This window comes from Schistocerca americana, chromosome 7 (genome assembly GCF_021461395.2).
Source record: "Schistocerca americana isolate TAMUIC-IGC-003095 chromosome 7, iqSchAmer2.1, whole genome shotgun sequence".
Lineage (NCBI taxonomy): Eukaryota > Metazoa > Arthropoda > Insecta > Orthoptera > Acrididae > Schistocerca > Schistocerca americana.
The window spans coordinates 175,977,633-175,997,992 of NC_060125.1; the positions used below are offsets into that span (position 1 = coordinate 175,977,633).

The 20,360-nt window shown below is 45.5% G+C and overlaps 1 long non-coding RNA gene and 1 other non-coding gene across 2 annotated transcripts in view; one reads left to right on the plus strand and one right to left on the minus strand.

Moving 5' to 3' along the window:
• LOC124622535 overlaps window positions 1-20,360 on the plus strand; it is a 360,535-nt gene that overhangs the window by 325,116 nt on the left and 15,059 nt on the right. The window lies entirely within an intron of this gene.
• Window positions 4,889-4,963, minus strand: Trnat-ugu. The gene has a single exon. It is a non-coding gene; the product is annotated as a tRNA-Thr (tRNA).

A 20,360-nucleotide genomic window follows, 5' to 3' on the forward strand; every position in this document is an offset into this window, starting at 1 on the left:
GGAAGCGGTAACACCCGCATATATTATTACCACCAACTTTCAAATCGCGCAGTGATCAACATTCAAAGATAAGGGAAATTAGAGCTCGTACTGAGGCGTTCGGACAGTCGATTTTCCCTCGTGCGATCCGCGAGTGGAACAGAAGGGGGGGGGGGGGGGAGAATATGACTTTGGCGCTAATTGTGCCCTCCGCCACACACCGCTTGGTGGCTAGCAGAGTATATATGTAGATGTACATGTACGGCAGCTTTTATTATCAGATCTGGTGGAGAAATGATATACGTAACAATCAGCTACTGAATAGGAGTTGATCTGAAAATGTCGACAATGATTCGCATAGGCTCACTCTATTTAATTTGTATATGCAATGTTTGCCCATTGAGGGCTAAGGAATGACAGTGTTCAGCAGCTGAGTACACAAATAAAATTACTCCAAGATCCGTCTCGGTAGCCGAGTGATCAGGGTGGCCGACTGCTGTGGTCCGGGGTTCGACTCCCGGCTGGGTCGGAGATTTTCTCCGCTCAGGGACTGGATGTTGTGCTGTCTTCATCATCTTATCACCCCCATCGACACACAAGTCGTCGAAGTGGCGTCAACTCAAAAGACTTGCACCAGGCAGCCGGTCTACCCGACGGGAGGCCCTAGCCACACGACATTTCATTTCATTCCTCCAAGGCGTAGCTATGTGCGTTTGCTTCCCAGTTGTTTCTCGCTATTTTATGTGATAAATTTACTCTTCAACCAAGCTTCTTTGGTGATTAAATAATAGGTTCGATCGAGGGTGAACCAGATATTTTGCGACATAGTTACCGCAAACTTAGGCCCCTGCGTAGCGATTCTTTGGTGGCTGCCCTTCCATGCCCGGCCGTCGGCTGCTCGCTGCTACTGACCGGCTATTCAGTCCACTGATTGTCGTTCAGCTGCAGCTGTGCTTATAATTTCTTATTCCAACATGCTGATTCAGCGTGAACCCTTGAGTATTAGAATTAAATATGAACGATGTAGCCAGACCGTCATACGGTAAACGAAACATGTCGGCGTCACGATGTTTTACAGCCTCCTCAGCTTAAGCTGACAAATTGAGACGTAGAGTTTAAGGATTAGTCAGGGCCGTTTCTGCCATTAGGCAAGCAAAGCTAGACTGCCGCCGAGGGCAGGATAATTTTAGGGGCGGCAAAGGGCGAACAAAATTAATTTCATATCAAATAGCGAAAAAATTGCGCAAAAGAGGAGAAAAAATGAAAAAGAGGAAGAATTAAAACAGTGAATTGCTTTCAAAAGCCTACGGAACAGATACTTAATAAGACTTTACTTACTTTGACAAAAGTTAACACATTGTCTCTACCGACCTCAAAACTACGTCATTCTAAAAATATTTCAATTAAAACAGAACCGAAATAACACCACGAATATCCAGATGACCCAGTTTGATGCTCGGCATGTCTCCCAGGACGATAGCATAATTTCTAAATTCAGGCAAGAATTCATTCGCACCAGGAAATAGTTCCACACATTTATTAGGACATTATGTTGCAATTAAATAAAACAAGTAATTGATGCCAAATCTGGTTGTACTGTTATATTCTGTTGAGATCTAATTTAATGTTCAGCACCTACCTCCTGTTTCTTCTTCTTCTTCTTCTTCTTCTTCTTCTTCTTCTTCGCGGATGGATCACGTAGGACCACGCGTAATCAACATTTGTTGGCCTTCCTTTTCGCCCAGTATTCCTTCATAAGCAATGAATGGGCTGGCTTTCGTTGCGTATACCATGTATGTTGGTTAGTTTTTCTCTCTTTTTCGTCAAAACCCCGTGTGTTTGTGATTTTTCTGATTTCCTTTCTGTCATGTAGATTTAGAGACCCTAATTCTCTCAGATCTTTTCCCTTCTGTTTGTATCAGTTCTGTTTTGTAGTTTTGTTCTTTAAAAACGTATGGATTTTGTACGTTAACCTGTTTGAGTCCATTCTTTCTAAATGCCCCGTGAATTGGATTCTTCTCATGCGCACTGTGTCTGTTACTTTGGAGATATTTTTATATATTTCTGCATTGGGTTTTGGATAATGCCCACCATCTTTAGTTGTTGGTCCTAGAATTTTCCTCATTATTTTACGTTCTTTCACTTCTAATTCCCCTTTTAGTGTTCTGTGTTGGTTTAGTGTCTCAGATGCGTAGAGAGCTTCAGGTTTAATTACTGTTCTGCAGTGTCGTATTTTGCAGTTCCGCGAGAGACTCTTTTTGTTGTAAATGTTTTTTGTTAACTGAAACGCCGTCTCCATTTACTGGACTCTTGATCTGACAGATTTCTTTTCATTACAATTTTCTACAATCCATTCACCTACATGGTTAAGTTCTTTTACTCGAGATCGAGAATTTTGGGAGAACAAAAAATTAAAAAATGAGCATATTTATTATCTTCAATCAGTTTTAAAGCAATTGAGGACAAAGCATGAAAACAGAATTGTCCCCAGAAAATGAGGACGTCTGGTTACCTTAGTTAAATGATCAAAAGTATAATAGGAGTTTTGCATTGTTACGCCGTTGGACGTCGGTGGGGGTGGTGGTGGTGGTGGGGGGGGGGGGATATCGGGAAGATCTATGGTAGAAAAAAAAAGGAAGAGCGGGCGGCATTTTTCAGTTCTTGCCTAGAGCGACAAAACACCTAGCAACGGTCCTGGAATTAGTGAACGGATTGGATGCGTGGGAAGTTGTGTGTCGCACAGTTCAACGCATGCGACTGGACAGACAGGCTTACTAGAAACAGCACTTCCCCCCGGCTTACAATCACATTGGCGTAAGCTCAGCGAGGTGGAGTGGAACAAGCCAGTTCCAGCCAGCTGTCGCTCCGCTCCAGTGCCTGTGCGGGCGGCGTTCAGTCGGTGCGTGCTACGTCGCTCGTAATCTTGCGTGGCCCCGTGTCAGCTGCACGATTTTCGCGAGCGGTACACGAACCCTCATTGCGGGGGAAGAGCGCCCTGCGCGGCGGTCGTGAATCGTCCCCGGGCGATCGCGTTACGCAAGCGCCGGGGGCAGCTTTGTTTCAATTTATTTCGGCCGGCGGCTACAAATTCAGCGCCGGAGCGAATAATATGTAAATGCGCGCATCAGTCAGGGCCGCGCCGCGCCACGGGGCGCCATATGCGTTCTGCCTGTTCCCCCCTCTGCCCCTCTCACCCTCTCCCACCTCCACCCCTTTCCCTGCCCCCTCCCACCGCCCCCTCTCCCTCCACCAGCCCACAGCCCCTCATATCAACTCGCAGCTGTCACCCGCGGCACGCCTCAGATTCAGACAGCTCTGGGGCCCGATGTGCGTTTTATATAACCTGCAGCGGCAGCTCGCCGATCTGTGAACCTGGCCCAAATACGAAGCGAGGTTAGATTTACAAGAAAATTTCTATACAGCGGTTTTATACGTTTTTGAGTATTGGTCGGAAGTTTAAAAATGGGTCTGCTGTGCAGTCATCAGCCCGAAGAGTCGGTTCAAATGGCTCCGAGCACTATGGGACTTAACATCTGAGGAAATCAGTCCCCCAGAACTTAGAACTACTTAAACCTAACTAACCTAAGGACATCACACACATCCATGCCCGAGGCGGGATTCGAACCTGCGACCGTAGCAGTCGCGCGGTTCCGGACTGAAGCGCCTAGAACCGCTCGGCCACCACCTTACCACAAATGCAGAGTCTGTTCAAGGAACCCTCCACACTAGTCTGTCCTGTGGAAGGCTCATCGCCTTGCAACTTACATCCATTTGAACATGCTTACCGTTTTCAAGTCGGCATAGCAACTCCAACCGACGTCCATCATAACCTCGTTACTGTTTTTGTTGCCACTTTTGTAACTGAACGCCACTACGAGGAGCGTTCAGTAAGTAATACAACACTTTTTCTTCTCGGAAAGTTTGGGATGAAAAATACGTAATCCATTGCGTGACGTGAAATATTCCCGTTTCAGCCCCTATAGTCCCGATAAGTTGCGGCGCTATACGAAGCCATCAAAATGGCATCTGCAACGGAGATGCAGAGACCTGTTATTGAATTTCTTTTGGCCGGAAGACTAGAGGATCGCAGATACTTATAGGCGCTTGCAGAATGCCTACGGAGACCTGTCATGAACAAAAGCACGGTGAGTCGTTGGGCGAGGCATCTGTCGTCATCGCAACAATGTTGCACAACGTGTCCCATCTCCAGCGTGCCGGCCGGCTGCACACAGCTGTGACTCCTGCAATGTTGGAGCGTGCGGACGCATTCATTCGAAGTGATCGACGCATCAGAATCAAATACCTCACTGCACAACTAGGCGTCTCTGTCAGTAGTACTAACACACTCGTCCGCCAGTTGGAATTCCCAAAGGTGTGTGCCAGTTGGGCACCACTTTGAACCGGAAACAAAACGGAGTTTCATGGAGTGGCGGCACACCCCCTCTACTCCGCAGAAAAATTGCAAAGTCGTACAATTAGCCAATAAAGTCATAGCGACGGTCTTCTGGGAGTCTGAAGAGGTTATTATGTTTGGTGTCCTTCCCCATGGTGCAGTGATCTACTGCGAAGTGTATTGTGCTACCTTCAGCAAAGTGAACAAACGACTTCAGCGTCTTCTTCGTGACAAAAATGCAAACGAACTTCTCCTTCTCCAGGACATTAAAAGGCCCCACATAAATCTGCAAACTTCTTTGGATGGTTCTTCCTCATTTTCCCTACAAATCGGGTCTCGCATCTACCGACTTCCATCTGTTTCTTATATGGATATGGTGTCGGTTCTTTCGGACATGTCCGAAACAACAGACACCATTGATGACCTGCAGCCGTCTAGAACGAATTAAGAATTATATTAATACCTTCAGCTGCTGACGGGCGTTGATAAATATCAACGAGGACAGGTGAAAGTGTGTGCCCCGTCCGGGACTCGAACCCGGGATCTCCTGCTTACATGGCAGACGCTCTATCCATCTGAGCCACCGAGGGCACAGAGGATAGGGCGACTGCAGGGACTATCTCGCGCACGCCTCCCGCGAGACCCACATTCTTACCTTGTATGTCCTCACACATTCGTAGTGTCCCACCCCAACACACTCATTACTCGTGGAAGACATTCTTACCAAGTCCCGTAAGAGTTCGGGGAATATGTGTGCATCCGCACAGAAGAAGAAGGTCATGGACGAAGTTGTCAGAACTATATACTAATATGGATATTGTGTCTGTTCTTTCGGACATGTCCGAAAGAACAGACACCATTGATGACCTGCAACCGTGTAGAACGAAATTAGAATTATATTAATACCTTCAGCTGCTGACGGGCGTTGATATATATCAACGGGGACGTCTGCCATGTAAGCACGAGATCCCGGGTTCGAGTCCCGGTCGGGGAACACATTTTCACCTGTCCCCGTTGATATATATCAACGCCCGTTAGCAGCTGAAGGTATTAATATAATTCTTAATTCCATCTGTTTCGTCCAGTGAAGTATGCACTCTGCGGGAAGCAGTACGTGGATAATGGGGAGGTTATTGGTGCAGCAAGACGTTGACTCCGATGTTGACCAGTAGAGCGGTACCATGACGGCATAAGGGTCCTCCCATTAAGGTGAGGCAACGAAGATTATGTTGAAAAAACAGGGTATAATAGACGAAAGAGTGAGGAATAATATGGTACGTTGGATCCTGAATAAATCAACTTGCTTTCAGAAGAATAATGTTGCATCACTTATTGAACGCCCCTCATATTAATTCATCCCAGACATCCATGGTAGCAGAAAACTTCTACAGCTGATTAAGGTAGCCCTTGCACACTGTGACTGTTAAACACTTCTTTGACAGGGTGCACTAAAACAGAAATGTGGCAGCATAGTAAGAAATGCCAAATGGCTTCTATCAAGAATATGTTACGAATGGTATATTTAACTTTGTTACCGTTTGATGCATGGCACTTATTGTCTTAAACGTAATACAGTGAAATCTAAATAGCTTTGCTTTATCTTCGCAGTCTATGATATTCTCCTTGTAACTGAATGTAATGTTGCAGAAACTCTGGGTTGGTTCAAGTTCTCATTATACAGAAACTGTGAAGTCTGAAGGTAGTCCTCAGAGGTCCGTACTGAGCGGGACGCGGGCACTGATCTGAAGTAACCCAATTGCTAGTGTTGAACTGTGTGTGTGTGTCTGCGGCGCGTAGTGTTTAGAGTCAGTCGGCTGAAGAATATCCGTGGCCACCCACCCCCACAAGGTGGGAACAGTGTGGTCCAGAACTGACAGAATTCCTTATTGTCTGCCCGCTCTGTCGGAAGCTGTATTTGTGGTAAGGTCTTAAAGGACCAAGCTGCTGAAGTCATCGGTCCCTAAGGTTACACACTCTTAATCTAACTTACGCCAAGGACGACACACACACATACACACACACACACACACACACACACACACACACACACACACACACACACACACACACACACACCCGTGCCCGAGGGAGAACCTCCGACAGGGAGGGGGCTGGGGGGTGAGGCCGCACAGACCGTGACAAGATGACTAAGACCGCGCGGGGTAGCTGTATACGTCGTGCTGAAGGCAGGGCAGGCAGAAGCAGGAAGAGGTTCGTAGAGAGCCTGTATAAAGAGAGTGGCCACAGGTGAAGTTGCCCGTGATTGGTTGGTTAGTTTTGGCAGAAAAATGGCGCCCAACGTCTCTCGCGCTTCCTATGTTCGCCGTGCTTTTGAGTTGAATTGAAGTACAGAGGACTTTTGGAAACGATTAAAAGGTATTTGAATTATTGAGAGACTTGTTATGCGTTGTGCATGCATATTCGATTTAGTTGTATATCGTTTTTAGTACGTAATTAGCGTTTGTGATCTTACATATGAGTTGAAATAACGAAGCGTTTTTTGATGAAGTGGGTAGGCCTACATGTTTGAAGTAAGCACGTTAGTAATTGTACAGTATTGTTTTTGACATCTGTAATTCGTTCTGCAGGCCTTCGTAAATGATCCCAGCTTGTTCTGCATTTGGTTGTTCCAATAGAGGCGAAGGTGCATTTCGCGTGTTAGCATTTCCACGCAATGAAGAAAGACGAAAGCAGTGGGCAGTCGCAGTCAACAGGGCTGACATAAATCAAACAGGAGCCTTGTGGAAACCAACGAAGTACTCTTATCTATGTGAAGTAGGTCGTTTTTGCTTTTTACTACATATAAAACAACTTGCAATACACATAATTGCATTTGAAAACAGACCTGTAAATTGGCTGTGTGAAAATTACTATCACACAGTATTCTTATAAACGAAGGCATTTAACGAATGATTTCGCCATATTCTCTTGTGCTTCTGATTCGGTTAGTGTGTTTTCCACTACTCCACTACTGGCCATTCAAAAGTTCCCCCCGCAGTTTGGCAGAAAAATGGCCGCCGTATCGTCCGGTTGGCCACTCTCTCCCTATACAGGCTCTTTAGAGGTTCGTGTTTGTGAGCACCATCTAGGGGCTGCTGCCCAGAACTGAGAGACACTAGGCAATTCGTCGTGCCTCTGTGCTGGCGGCCTCTCATGGTATTTGCTGTGTACCTCTTATTTGATGTACACTAATGGCCGTTAAAATTGCTACACCAAGAAGAAATGCAGATGACAAACTGGTATTCATTGGAGAAATATATTATACTAGAACTGACATCTGATTACATTTTCACGCAATTTGGGTGCAAAGATCCTAAGAAATCAGTACCCAGAAACAACCACCTCTGGCCGTAATAACGGCCATGATATGCCTGGGAATTGAGTCAAACAGAGCTTGGATGGCGTGTACAGGTACAGCTGCCCATGCAGCTTCAACACGATACCGCAGTTCATCAAGAGTAGTGACCGGCGTATTGTGACGAGCCAGTTGCTCGGCCACCACTGACCAGACGTTTTGAATTGGTGAGAGATCTGGAGAATGTGCTGGCCAAAGCAGCAGTCGAACATTTTCTGTATCGAGAAAGGCCCGCACAGGACCTGCAACACGCGGACGTGCATTGTCGTGCTGAAATGTAGGGTAACGCAGGGATCGAATGAAGGGTAGAGCCACGGGTCGTAACACATCTGAAATGTAACGTCCGCTGTTCAAAGTGCCGTCAGTATGAACAAGAGGTGACAGAGACGTGTAACCAATGCCACCCCATACCATACCATCACACCGGGTGATACGCCAGTATGGCGATGACGAATACACACTTCCATTGTGCGTTCACCGCGATGTCGCCAAACACGGATGCAACCATCATGATGCTGTAAGCAGAACATGGATTCATCCGAAAAAATGACGTTTTGCCATTCGTGCACCCAGGTTCGTCGTTGAGTACACCATCGCAGGCGCTCTTGTCTGTGATGCAGCGTCAAGGGTAACCGCAGCCATGTTCTCCGAGCTGATAGTCGATGCTGCTGCAAACGTCGTCGAACTGTTCGTGCAGGTGGTTGTTGTTTTGCAAACGTCCCCATCTGTTGATTCAGGGATCGAGACGTGGCTGCACGATCCGTTGCAGCCTTGCGGGTGAGATGCCTGTCATCTCGACTGCTAGTGATACGAGGGCGTTGGGATCCAGCACGGCGTTCCGTATTACCCTCCGAAACCCACCGATTCCATATTCTGCTAACAGTCATTGGATATCGACCAACGCGAGCAGCAATGTCGCGATACGATAAACCGTAATCGTGATAGGCTACAATCCGACCTTTATCAAAGTCGGAAACGTGATGGTACGCATTTCTCCTCATTACACGAAGCATCACAACAACGTTTCACCAGGCAACGCCGGTCAACTGCTGTTTGTGTATGAGAAATCGGTTGGAAACTTTCCTCATGTGAGCACGTTGTAGGTGTCGCTACCGGCGCCAACCTTGTGTGAATGCTCTGAAAAGCTAATCATTTGCATATCACAGCATCTTCTTCCTGTCGGTTAAATTTCGCGTCTGTAGCACGTCATCTTCGTGGCGTAGCATTTTTAATGGCCAGTAGTGTAATTAAGCCTTGGTCTCCATATACAGTTTTAAGCTTCTCATCCACACTTCCCTCCATTATCAAATAAATTAACAATTCTTTGACAACTGAAGATGTGTTTCCTGTGGCTGTATTTCCTCTATTAGTCAAGTTGTGCCATAAAGTCTTTTTCTTCCCCATTCGATTAGTACTTCTTCTTTAAGTACACTGGGCAAACAATTAGTCACCTGCAGGGTTCTTCACACTTATACTGTGTAACTCCGCCTATAGCGTTCAGAACGGCTTCAGTTCGGTGAGTAGTGTGTCTCCAAGTTTCTTCAGGTATGCGATATTCAGCTGAAGCTATTAAATGATGATTAGATCTAGTAGAGCTACCAAATCTCGAGTCTAGTCATAAATGTAAGTGAACACGGACGTTAAACAGTACAGATAAGAAGAGTATAGCGTTTTTTAAAGTGCAGGGTTACAGTAGCATGGCATAGATAAGATGGGTGGGTGGGATAATCAATGAAGATATACTGGACCGACTAAGGGAGTGATGGGCTTTATGGCACAATATGGTACAGCTAACTAAAATAGGGGATAGGTTGATTGCACACATCCAACCTATCCCGAGGAATCAAGGAATTGTCAATTTGGTAACGAGGCGAAATGTGGCCGGCAAAAATTTTAGCGAGAAGCTGAGGTTCGACAGTGGTAAGCAGGTTCAAGTGGATGTAGGTTGTAGTAGTTATGCTGAAATGAAGATGCTTGCAAAATATAAACTAATGTGGAGAGCTGTACTAAATCAGTGTTCAGACTGATTACTACTAACCAACGACTGAACTGTAGCAATGTCTCCATCCTGACTACATTTTCCGTTATATTCATCTGAAGCTAACTTGGTGAGTCACTTATGACGTTCATGTCGTTCAAATATGCTAAGTCCAGCAGTGCTCAGAGCCTTTTGAGTCGGAACCCTGTCATTCAACTTCTTTTAAGCATTCTTATGACTGCGTTATATTAGTCTGCCAGCCAATTTCGTACACTCCGGCGGCCTGTAGTAGTTGGTCTTTCGTTGATCTTAAAATAGCGTTCGTTTTTTGACTGATAGAATGAACTGCAGTCAGACCTTTACGTCAGACTATCTTTCTGACGCGATCGTCAGGCACTTTATGTACGGCAGATACACCAGTTGTGGTGCTGTGTACCCTTTATCTTTTATTTCTGTTGCTTTCTTGCGCATCCGAGCTCTGTTTACTGACTTCGCGTCGCAGCTGTTTGTTTCTGTAACCAACTGAATACTTTTCTTTTATGAAAAAAAATATTTATTATGTAAAAATGAATGGATGAAAATGGGGAAGAAATGGCTTTAAATATTTTTGTTATTTACTCTTTCAGTACGAACTTTGTTGTAGAACCTCTTTTTTTTACGTGTGGTAATAAAAATTCATTTAGATAGAATTAAGCACATTTAAAATTACGTGAACTTTAGCAACCCTCTCATGCTGATAAATTCAAACTAACTGATTAATAACATTTATGACTTTGAAAATTATTTAAATTAAATTTTTTTACATATTTTGGCCTTGACACACATTTTCTAGATGCAGTGGGTTTTTAAATATTTACTGAATTCTTTCCCGGCGTTAGCTATGGAACACAAGACTGTCTCTGTTAGCATAAAATGGTTAAATATTGCCAAGCCGACCTGAACGTTTAATCATCATTGACAAAACACACTTCACTATACCTTTAAGTTCTTTGCTTAAGAAATTGAAAGAACCAACAGATTAACAACTTCAACGTTAATTATCCGCCTATGAATGCACAAATGTAAAACCAGTAATAAATTCAGTCAGCCTCAGGATCGCTGTAAAAGAAAAATGTTTCGCAATTCCAGCTAATTTTACCTGCTCCCGATTTACGGGTTTGGTTAATTTTATAGCGGAACAATTTTTTAAATGTGCCGCCGCTGCAAATCGTTCCGTCGCGGCACAGCCCAGCAACACCAACGATAATCGCTAAAAATGCTGAAAATTCTTTAAAGAAATATTATAGATGACATGGGCAAGCTAATTTACATTAGTAATACACAATTTTGATAAATTATAATATATTTAGACCATAACAATAATTAAAATTACACACCTTTATAATTTCTCCTCTAATGGCAAGATAGATACAGACAAAAGAAGTCTACTCATTCATATAATGCTACGTCACAGGTTCCTCTCTCTCTCAGCTCTCGAGGAAGACGACAAAGAATGCACATTATGTATTCCTATTTATACTATTGCTGATTGTGAATGTCTCTTTGTAATCTTACAACATTATTTTCCTCTGTGGCTGTATTTTACATTTTTTTCATTGCAGATATTAACATATTTCGTAATTACATTATGGGTATAGAAATATTACAATCATAAATACATCGAGAATATTATTACAGAAAATATTACAATAGTAACCAACGTCCTTTATACAAAATTAAATAATATTTTTTGTTAAACAATTACATTATATACGAATTGCTTCATAGCGGCGTATATAGTACAATTACATTTTAGTTTATTAATAGTGTGTGTGCTGCCAGGGAACGTTACAGTAGCGTCACGGATTCATTAAGTTCTAGCAGCCAGCATGCTGAGAAGTGTTGTTCTGCGACGTTTTTGTGCGAATACTAGTGTAAGTATCTCAGTATTTATGGGTTTTGTATGTAAAGAGTGCCCTAATTTTCGTTAGTTCGTCAGCAGATCAGCACTTTTTGGAACGGCGAACTGCAAATACCCTCTCTTTACACAGTGAAACTGATTCTGTGGTGGACATATTTTAAGTTACCTGTGGAAATTATGCTCGTGCTCTTCCTCATCTGGGCAGACAATGAATGTATCATCCACGAAAGGGAACCAATGTGGTGGTTTCATACACGATCTTCAGAGAGTCCTTCCTTGGAAAGCTGCCATGAATAGCTAACAGCTAGTGAGAGAGAAGAACCCATATCTACAACGACAATTTGATTTTTAAAGGCCCCTCGCCACCTGAATTAGGTACACTGCAAGCAATGTTTTACCAACTCTTCTGTTTTTGGCGTGACTTTCTCCTCCAGCACGTCCCAAACTTCTTGTATTGGTACAATTACAAATGATGGTTTTGTATCAAAACTCACATATATATCTGTCGAAGAAATCGTTATCTTCTGGAGTATTGTCGTGTCTTCAGTCTAAACACTTGTTTGACGCAGCTTTTCACGTTAGTCTCTGCTGTGCAGTCCTCTTCATCTCTGCGCAAGTACTGCAGCCTACTTCCCTCTCAACCTCTTTGCTGTAGTCCAGCCTTCCGCTCTACAATTTTACCCCAAACGCGTCCCTCTAATTCCAACTTAACAATCCGTCGATGACTCAGGATTTCGCTTAGCAGTCGATCCCTTCTTTTACTGAAATTATATCATAAATTTCATTTCTCCTTATTCGATTCGGTACCTGTAATTAATTATGTGATTGAGCCGTGGTAAAAATTGCTATTTTGAAGAGCGCGCCGCAGCGCGTAGTGTGAAGCAGCCGCCCTCCGTTTCTGGCGGTGGCGCCGCTGTGGCAATCGCAGCTTTGGTGTCTCCCTCTGGTGGGAAAGGAGAAGGGTTGCCTGTTCACGTGCATTTAAGGGGCGCTACGAGCTCGCCAGTCGGTTCTCCAGCAGACCTTGTCTGAGGCCGTGGAGGCCCACGTCCCTACTGTCGCCATCCACCCCCACCGTCCTACCTTACCCCCACAGGGCGTCCTCCTCCTCCTTGAATCCCGTCGTCTCTACCGTGCCTTCCTCCACACGCGTGACCCGGACACACTAGGACGCCACCGGCAACTCCAGCGACACATTCGAAATTTGCTCGCGGCTAAGAAACGCCGTGACTGGCGACAGACATGCACCCGTTTAAATGCTACCCTACCTATAAACTCGTCCAAGTTCTGGTCAGCCTTCCGTCGCCTTACCGGAACTAAACCCTCCCCCTACTATCCTCTTCTCCATGATGATCGCCCCTTCCCTGACACCCTTAGTAAGGCCAATCACTTTGCCTCTTACCTCTCCGATGTCTTTTCCATCCCCGACGATCCCCGGTTCGATTACTCCCTCTTCCTGGATGTCCGCGATCGAACTGACACCTCTGTCCCTTCCCTCGCTCCTGGTTTCCAGTACTTGGACAACATTGCACACACGGAACTCAATGCCCCTATCACTACACAGGATCTCATTGCTACACTCCGCACGAAACGCAACACCGCTCCTGGTCACGATCGTCTCACCTACCGTCACCTTCGTGAAGCTCCTGTCTCTTTCCTCTCCACCCTGGCCAGGCTCTACAATGTAGTCCTGCCCACCGGTTACTACCCCGACCTGTGGAAAACCTCCCGTATCCTGATGTTCCTTAAACCTGGTAAACCGCCGTCCGCCGTCTCCTCCTACCGTCCCATCAGCCTTACCTCGGTCTTCAGTAAGGTCCTGGAATCTATCCTTACCCACCGCATTCACCAGCATCTCCGCCAGCACCGCCTCCTTCCCGTTACCCAGTGTGGCTTTCGGCCGTCCTTCTCTTCCGACGACCTTCTCCTTCACCTCACTCATCTCCTTTCCGAACAGCTTAATCCCCGTCGCTCCGCAATCTTCCTCTCCCTGGACCTCGAACGTGATTATGACCGCGTATGGCATTCCGGTCTCCTCTTCAAGCTCCAAACCTTCGCCCTTCCCATTAATTACGTCCGTCTGATCGGCTCCTTTCTCTCCCACCGTCCTTCCTGCGTCACCATCCATAACACGGTGTGCCCCAAGGCTCCGCCGTCCTCTCTCCCCTTCTGTACCTTTTATATACGGCGGACATGCCGCCGCCGTCACCCCCCGTCCACCTTCTCCAGTTTGCCGATGACACCGCCTTCCTTGCCCTTGCCCCCACCCTGCAGCGCTCTCAACACCTTCTCCAATCCCATCTTGACCGGTTCACCGCTTGGTGCAACCAGTGGTTGCTCAAGGTCAATCCCTCCAAAACCCAGGCGATCATTGTAGGCAAAACCACCCCTTCCTTCCGCCTCCTTGATTTCTATCTCACCATCTATGGCTGTCCTATCGCCCTCACCCCCACCCTTAAGTACCTTGGCGTCACCCTCGACCGTCGACTCTCCTGGACCCCCCCCCCCCCCCCCCATCTCCGGACAATCCAGGCCAAGGCACGCTCCCGACTCCGTCTCCTCAAGCTCCTTTCCGGCCGTACGTGGTGTCTGGACCCTCCACCATACTCCACACCTATAAATCCCTCATCCGCCCTATCCTTTGTTATGCCCATCTGGCCTGGATCTCCGCCCCCCCTACCTTTTACAAATCCCTTCAGATCCTGGAACGCCATGCTCTTCGCTTCGCCTATCGCATCTATCTCCCCTCCCCCATACTGATCCTGTACGATCTCATTCCGTTCTCCCACCTCCTCCTTTTCCTTGAAAGGATACGGATCTTGTACACCTCCCGCAAACTTGATCCTCCTCACCCGCTTGTCTCGCCCATCCTCTCCCACCCCCACCCACTGCCGCACCTGTATTCCCACGTCCCACCCGGTCTCCATCTCTCCACCATCCTTACCCTCTCCCAAGGTGGCTTCCGCCAGCTCCCCCTCCCTGATGATGTCCTCCTCCCCTCCATATACCCCTCCTACCAACTTTGATCCTCCCTCCCTCTTCCTGTGTCTGTTCCTTTGGGCACCCTCCCTCCCTTTCTCCCCACTCCTCCCCCGGGCCTCCCCTACCCTGTCCCTCTACTCCTCCTCCCATCACCTCAGCCATTGGCATCTTTGTTCTCCCCTCTCCACCCTCTCCACCCCCCCCTCACCCTTCTTCCCCTCTTGGCAGGTCCCTGGACTCGTACACACTCAGTGGACTTCCGCGCACCGGAGATCATCGCTATCAGTGTCTCGTGTGTGACATCGTTTTGTGTTTTTAGTTTCCGCCGTCACGGTTCACTTGTGCCGTCGGATTCATCAGTGTTATGTGCGCCGTGTCAACGTGTTTTCAGTGTTGTTATCGTCGAGTGTGAACGGCTCCGTGTTTTTTGTGTATCTAAGACCACTTTTTTTTTTTTTGGCCCGTCACTATGTTCATTCTGATTCTCCATTCTGTGTTCTGTTATTGTCAACACTATGGCTGAAGAGCGGCGTAGCATGCCGGTGACAGCCTACCTGATTGTTCAGGTATTAAAATAACGACAAAGGAAAAAAAACTCGCCAGTCGGTCAGTCTCTCGTCCCCAGCTTGCTAATTTGTCTCTCGTCCGCATTTGGTAGGCGGTCTGTGTCTGTCTGTCGTTCGGATCAACTTTTAAAGCTGGCAAAATGAGAGTCTTTCCACTCCGCCAGTAAGAGTGATCGCCCGGTCGGGGCTTAATTCCTGCATCTGACTCTGCGCGTTAGGCCGCCAGTCTGCTCGAGTTTGCTCAGGCAATGGTCATTGGTGGTTGGACCGATCGGTTGGTCGGTCGCGCACTGAGACACAAGATGCCTTGTCCGCCTTGAGCGTCGGCGCATGTGAGGTCGGCACGTGAGTCCAGTAGGCCTCGGCGTATAGCGAGGGAGTGACTTCGCGGTCGACACGAGAGTAACAGGAGTCAACCCACGACATCAGTCTGGCCGGTGCGAGCTGTGACGCCGTGAGACGGGAGATCGGCGCGCCTTCCTGAGTCTGTTGAAGCGGCTGCCAGCGGACGGTTCGGGAGAGCGTTTTGGGGGTGGTGCGCCAGGTCTTCTCGAGAAATCGCAGTTTATTAGAAGTTAAGAGATTCGTGATATGTTGTTTCATTTATTTGTTAAATTCTACTTGTTTTCAGGTGAGGTCACCAGCCACTTTGTTTTGGGGTCGTCCCACCATTCTTCTCCGTTTGCCCACCCGCGGAAAGGTGGTTATTTATGAATTGGGTGGTCCGTTTTTCCCTTGTGGAGTAGGGGCGGGTTAGAGCAACCTGCGGTTCGGGTTGTTCGGCAATCTCCCTGTCAATCTACCGTACGTTAGTAGCTGCCTCTGTCATGTTTGTCGGATTTGGTGTATTAACGAGTTTATTGCTTGGAGTTTAACGGCCTAATACCTGAAATATGTTTTGATCTTTGGAAACTTTGATATTATTGCCTATGATCTTGAGAGGCGGTACCTGTGCACTGTAGAGCTTCGTAACTATTCCAGAATGAGATTTTCACTCTGCAGTGGAGTGTGCGCTGATATGAAACTTCCTGGCAGATTAAAACTGTGTGCCCGACCGAGACTCGAACTCGCAGAAGAGCTTCTGTAAAGTTTGGAAGGTAGGAGACGAGGTACTGGCAGAAGTAAAGCTGTGAGTACCGGCCGTGAGTCGTGCTTCGGTAGCAGTTCCGTTTCAGCCGCGCTCGCGAGTGGCCGCTGTTAACTGTTGCGCTGCACTTCAGTGTTTACATCGTTGTACTTGTGCTTCGCCGAGTGCCGTCCGTCCGTTAATCTCCGTGTTCGTTCCTGTTCCTTGTGATCTGATCGCTCTTTCTGGTCTTGCTGCTGCTACTTGGAATTTCGGTTGTTTAACCGAAATTGCTTCGCTGGATTAACCATGGCTACAAACCTCAGGAAGAATACTCTGGTATTTGCTTTTGACAAAGAATCCCGTCCTGTTCAGCCGACATCCCTGGAAATAGATGACTGGATTACACAGGTAATTGGTCTAAATTCTGAAACCGTTCATACCTGGCAACTGGATCAGGAAAAATACTGTGTTTTTGTCAAGTTAATCAGTGCTTCGACTGTTGATAAAGTGTTACGAAAGTGGGGCTACGAAGTAGATTTTGTGCATAGAAATGGTTATAAAAGTAAGGTTTCCATCTATAGAGCGGACATTCATTACAAAACCGTTCGTGTCTTGAATCTCCCCATTGAAATTGAAAATGATAAGATTAAGGAAGCTCTTTTAAACTACGGAGACGTTAAATCAATTGCAAATGAAAGATGGTCGCCTCGCTTTAAACTGCAGTGTTTTAACGGGGTCCGCTGTGTAGAGATGGACGTTAAGACGAATATTCCGTCTCACATAACTGTTTGTGGGTATAAGGCACAAATTGTTTATACAGGTCAGGAAGCTACATGTCATATATGTAACGAAACCGGCCACTTCAGACAGGAATGTCCGCGGCGAACTGTTGTGCTCAAAAGTAATTTGATACAGCGTCAGAAGCTTACCTTAAATGATCTGTTACCAAAGAATAGCCCGGAACAACTGGTTGAGGATGTTAACGCAGCGGGACAAGCTGATGTCTCCCTTCACGATAACAGTCAATTTCCCCCGTTAACAACAAAAGGAAACCCCGTTGCCACTGTTCGTGAAACTGAAATGCAACCGAAAAAACGACCTCTGGAGATAACTGATAGTTGTTCAGAGGACGAGCTGTCTTGTCCCACTCCCTCACTTCGCAAGCAAAAACAGTGCGATGAGAAGGCAGAGGAACCTGAAGGCAAAATGCGAATGGAAACTAATGAACAGAAAGATAATACACATACGGTACCAGAAAATGAAAGGGGTGTAAGCAGCATTAATTTGCAAGAAACAACAGGTGCAGTAACCGATTGCAAAGATCAGAATCTATCTGTTAATAACCAAATTCAGGGAGAGGATGCAAAACTGCAGTCTCCATTTATTTCCCTCGATCAGAAAGTGAGAGAAATTAATAAAGAACGAGGAAGTGGTGGCCAAACTGAAATCACGGTCAACACCTCAGGGCAGGCGCCGGCAACCGAAATTGCTAAAGCGTCTGCTGCTGCTCCAGATAAGCCGCGAAGTAAAATACCGACGCAACCAAATGAGAATGTAGCTCGTAACCAAGGGAAAGGAAAATCCAGTAGGGGCGACCCAAGCCCAAAGAATGTTCAGTCCGAAACGGTCGTACACGAATCACTGGAGGAAAAATCAGAAAGTTTACCAGGACATCAGTCTGCTTGCGGTACAAGAGAAAACATCAGAAGTAGAAAAAAACGGGACAGTAACTAATAAACTGATTGAAGTGTTATTCCATGCTCAGCCTTCCGAGAAAACTGTTGCAGCTTAACTGAACCCTGAACCACAGTAAACTAAATTAGTTCAACAAAACAACTACATAGTGACAGCACAATGACGCAATCTTATTCTGTCACCACTATAAACATAAATAAAATCACGACCTGTTTGAAATTATCGGCCCTTAAGGAATTTTTGTACGAATCCGCGACTGATATTGCCCTGTTACAAGAAGTTCTAATTTCGGATTTGGTAATTCCCGGTTTTGTCAGTTACATAAATGTGTCTCCCGAAACAAGTGTTGGAACAGCTATTTTGGTAAGGGAAGGGATTACAGTAAGCGAGGTGGAACGACTGGAATCCGGAAGGGGAATAGGACTAAATATCTATGATGTGACTATCATCAACTTGTACGCCCCTTCAGGAAGTTCTCATCGAGCTGACAGGGCACGTTTCTTCAAAGATGACTTGATATACTTGTTAAGGAAATCACCAAGACAGTTATTACTTGGAGGTGATTTTAATTGTGTTTTAAATCGAAAAGATCAGTTACCTAATTTTAATATCTCAAGTGAACTAAAACAATTAGTTACTGGTTTAGAATTAAAGGATATATGGGAAATCAAATACCCCTCCACTGTTGAGTTCACTTATGTCACGGCAACATCACGTAGCAGGATTGATAGACTATATATTTCTAAAAATCTTGTAACTTCCGTGACAAAAGTAGAAACCATTCCTACGTACTTTTCAGACCATTCAAGTGTCTTAGCTTGCATAAATCTAACAAGACAGCCGGTTCGCCGATTCAAGAATCAGTGGAATTCGAACACTTCCTTGTTAGTTAATCATGATTTAGAAGATCTGATTAAAGAAACATGGGCAATATGCCTGCGAGCCCGTAGTAGATATGCCACTGCTATTGACTGGTGGGTTAAAATGGCAAAGCCAAAGTTGAGGAAAGTTCTTATTCAATACAGTGCCCAGAGCGCAAGGGAAATGAAATGCACTATAGAGTATTACTATTCCGTTTTGAGAGATCTATATGATCAAGTCTCAGCAGGTTCCTCACTTCGGATAGCAGACATAAAAAAAGTCAAAGCCAAGTTACTTAATATCAAGAGAAGTCAAATGGAAGGGTTGAAAATAAAATCGAAGGCAAAGTCGGTGTCAGCAGATGAAACTACTTCCCTATATCATTTAGTGAAGCATACGAAAAACGGGAGAAGGACTTTTATTGAAGAAATTCGAACAAAACACGGCACGATTCTCAGAACCCAGCAGGATATCATGAACGAGATTTATCGCTATTATTGCGAGCTATATTCTGTACATCAAAGTAGTGATGCTTCCTTGGAAGAATTCCTTGACATCCTAGCCCCACAGCTGACAGAAGATGACAACGAAAATTTTCTCGAGGTTGTCAGTGAAGAAGACGTGTATGAGACTCTGTGCGCCTCGCCACCAAAAAAATCCCCAGGACCGGATGGTCTGCCAGCAGAATTTTACGTCCGTTACTGGCCAATAGTAGGTGCGAAAATCACGGACGTTGTAAATGAGGTTATTCAGGGTAAAATGATTCCGGCTGAGTTTAGGGAGAGTAAAATTGTTCTGGTGCCAAAAAATAATGGAAACAAAGATTTAAATAACTTTCGTCCAATTTCATTGCTGAATTCTGATTATAAATTAATAGCTAGAATAATAAACAAGAGAATTTCATGCCTTACAGATAAAATTATTAGTCAACATCAGAACTGTGCGCAAGGCAGAACCATTTTTCAAAATCTAGCGGAATTCAGGGATATCATTGCAATAACTTCTGTAACAAACATAAAGTGTGCTTTATTGTTTTTAGATTTTTATAAGGCGTTCGATGTAGTAAACCATGAATATCTTCTACAGACATTGAAGAAAATAGGTTTCAACGATAGGGTTATACAGATGGTTAAGAACATAGCAACTGGAATAAATGCTAAAATAGCGGTGAATTGTCAACAATCCAGGCCGATGCAAATACAACGAGGTGTTCCTCAAGGAAGTCCTCTGTCCATGTCGCTCTTCGCAATTTCGCTGGAACCTTTCCTCCGACATGTCCATGCTACATTAAAAGGCTTAACATTATCAGGAAACAAAACAGTTATAAGAGCCTATGCTGACGATATAGGGGTAATTATAAGGAATAATGACGAGGTAACCACGCTAGCAACAGTGATTGATTCGTACTGTAGAGCATCTGGAGCCAATGCAAACGGAAAAAAAAGTAAGATGTTAAATCTCAGAGGTTTTGATAATATCAACGTCGAGTGGGCAAAATTAGTCCGACAACATAAAACACTTGGGATCACCCTGACAGCATGCCCTATGAAAATGACGGCTTTAAATTGGAAAGTTGCAGCAG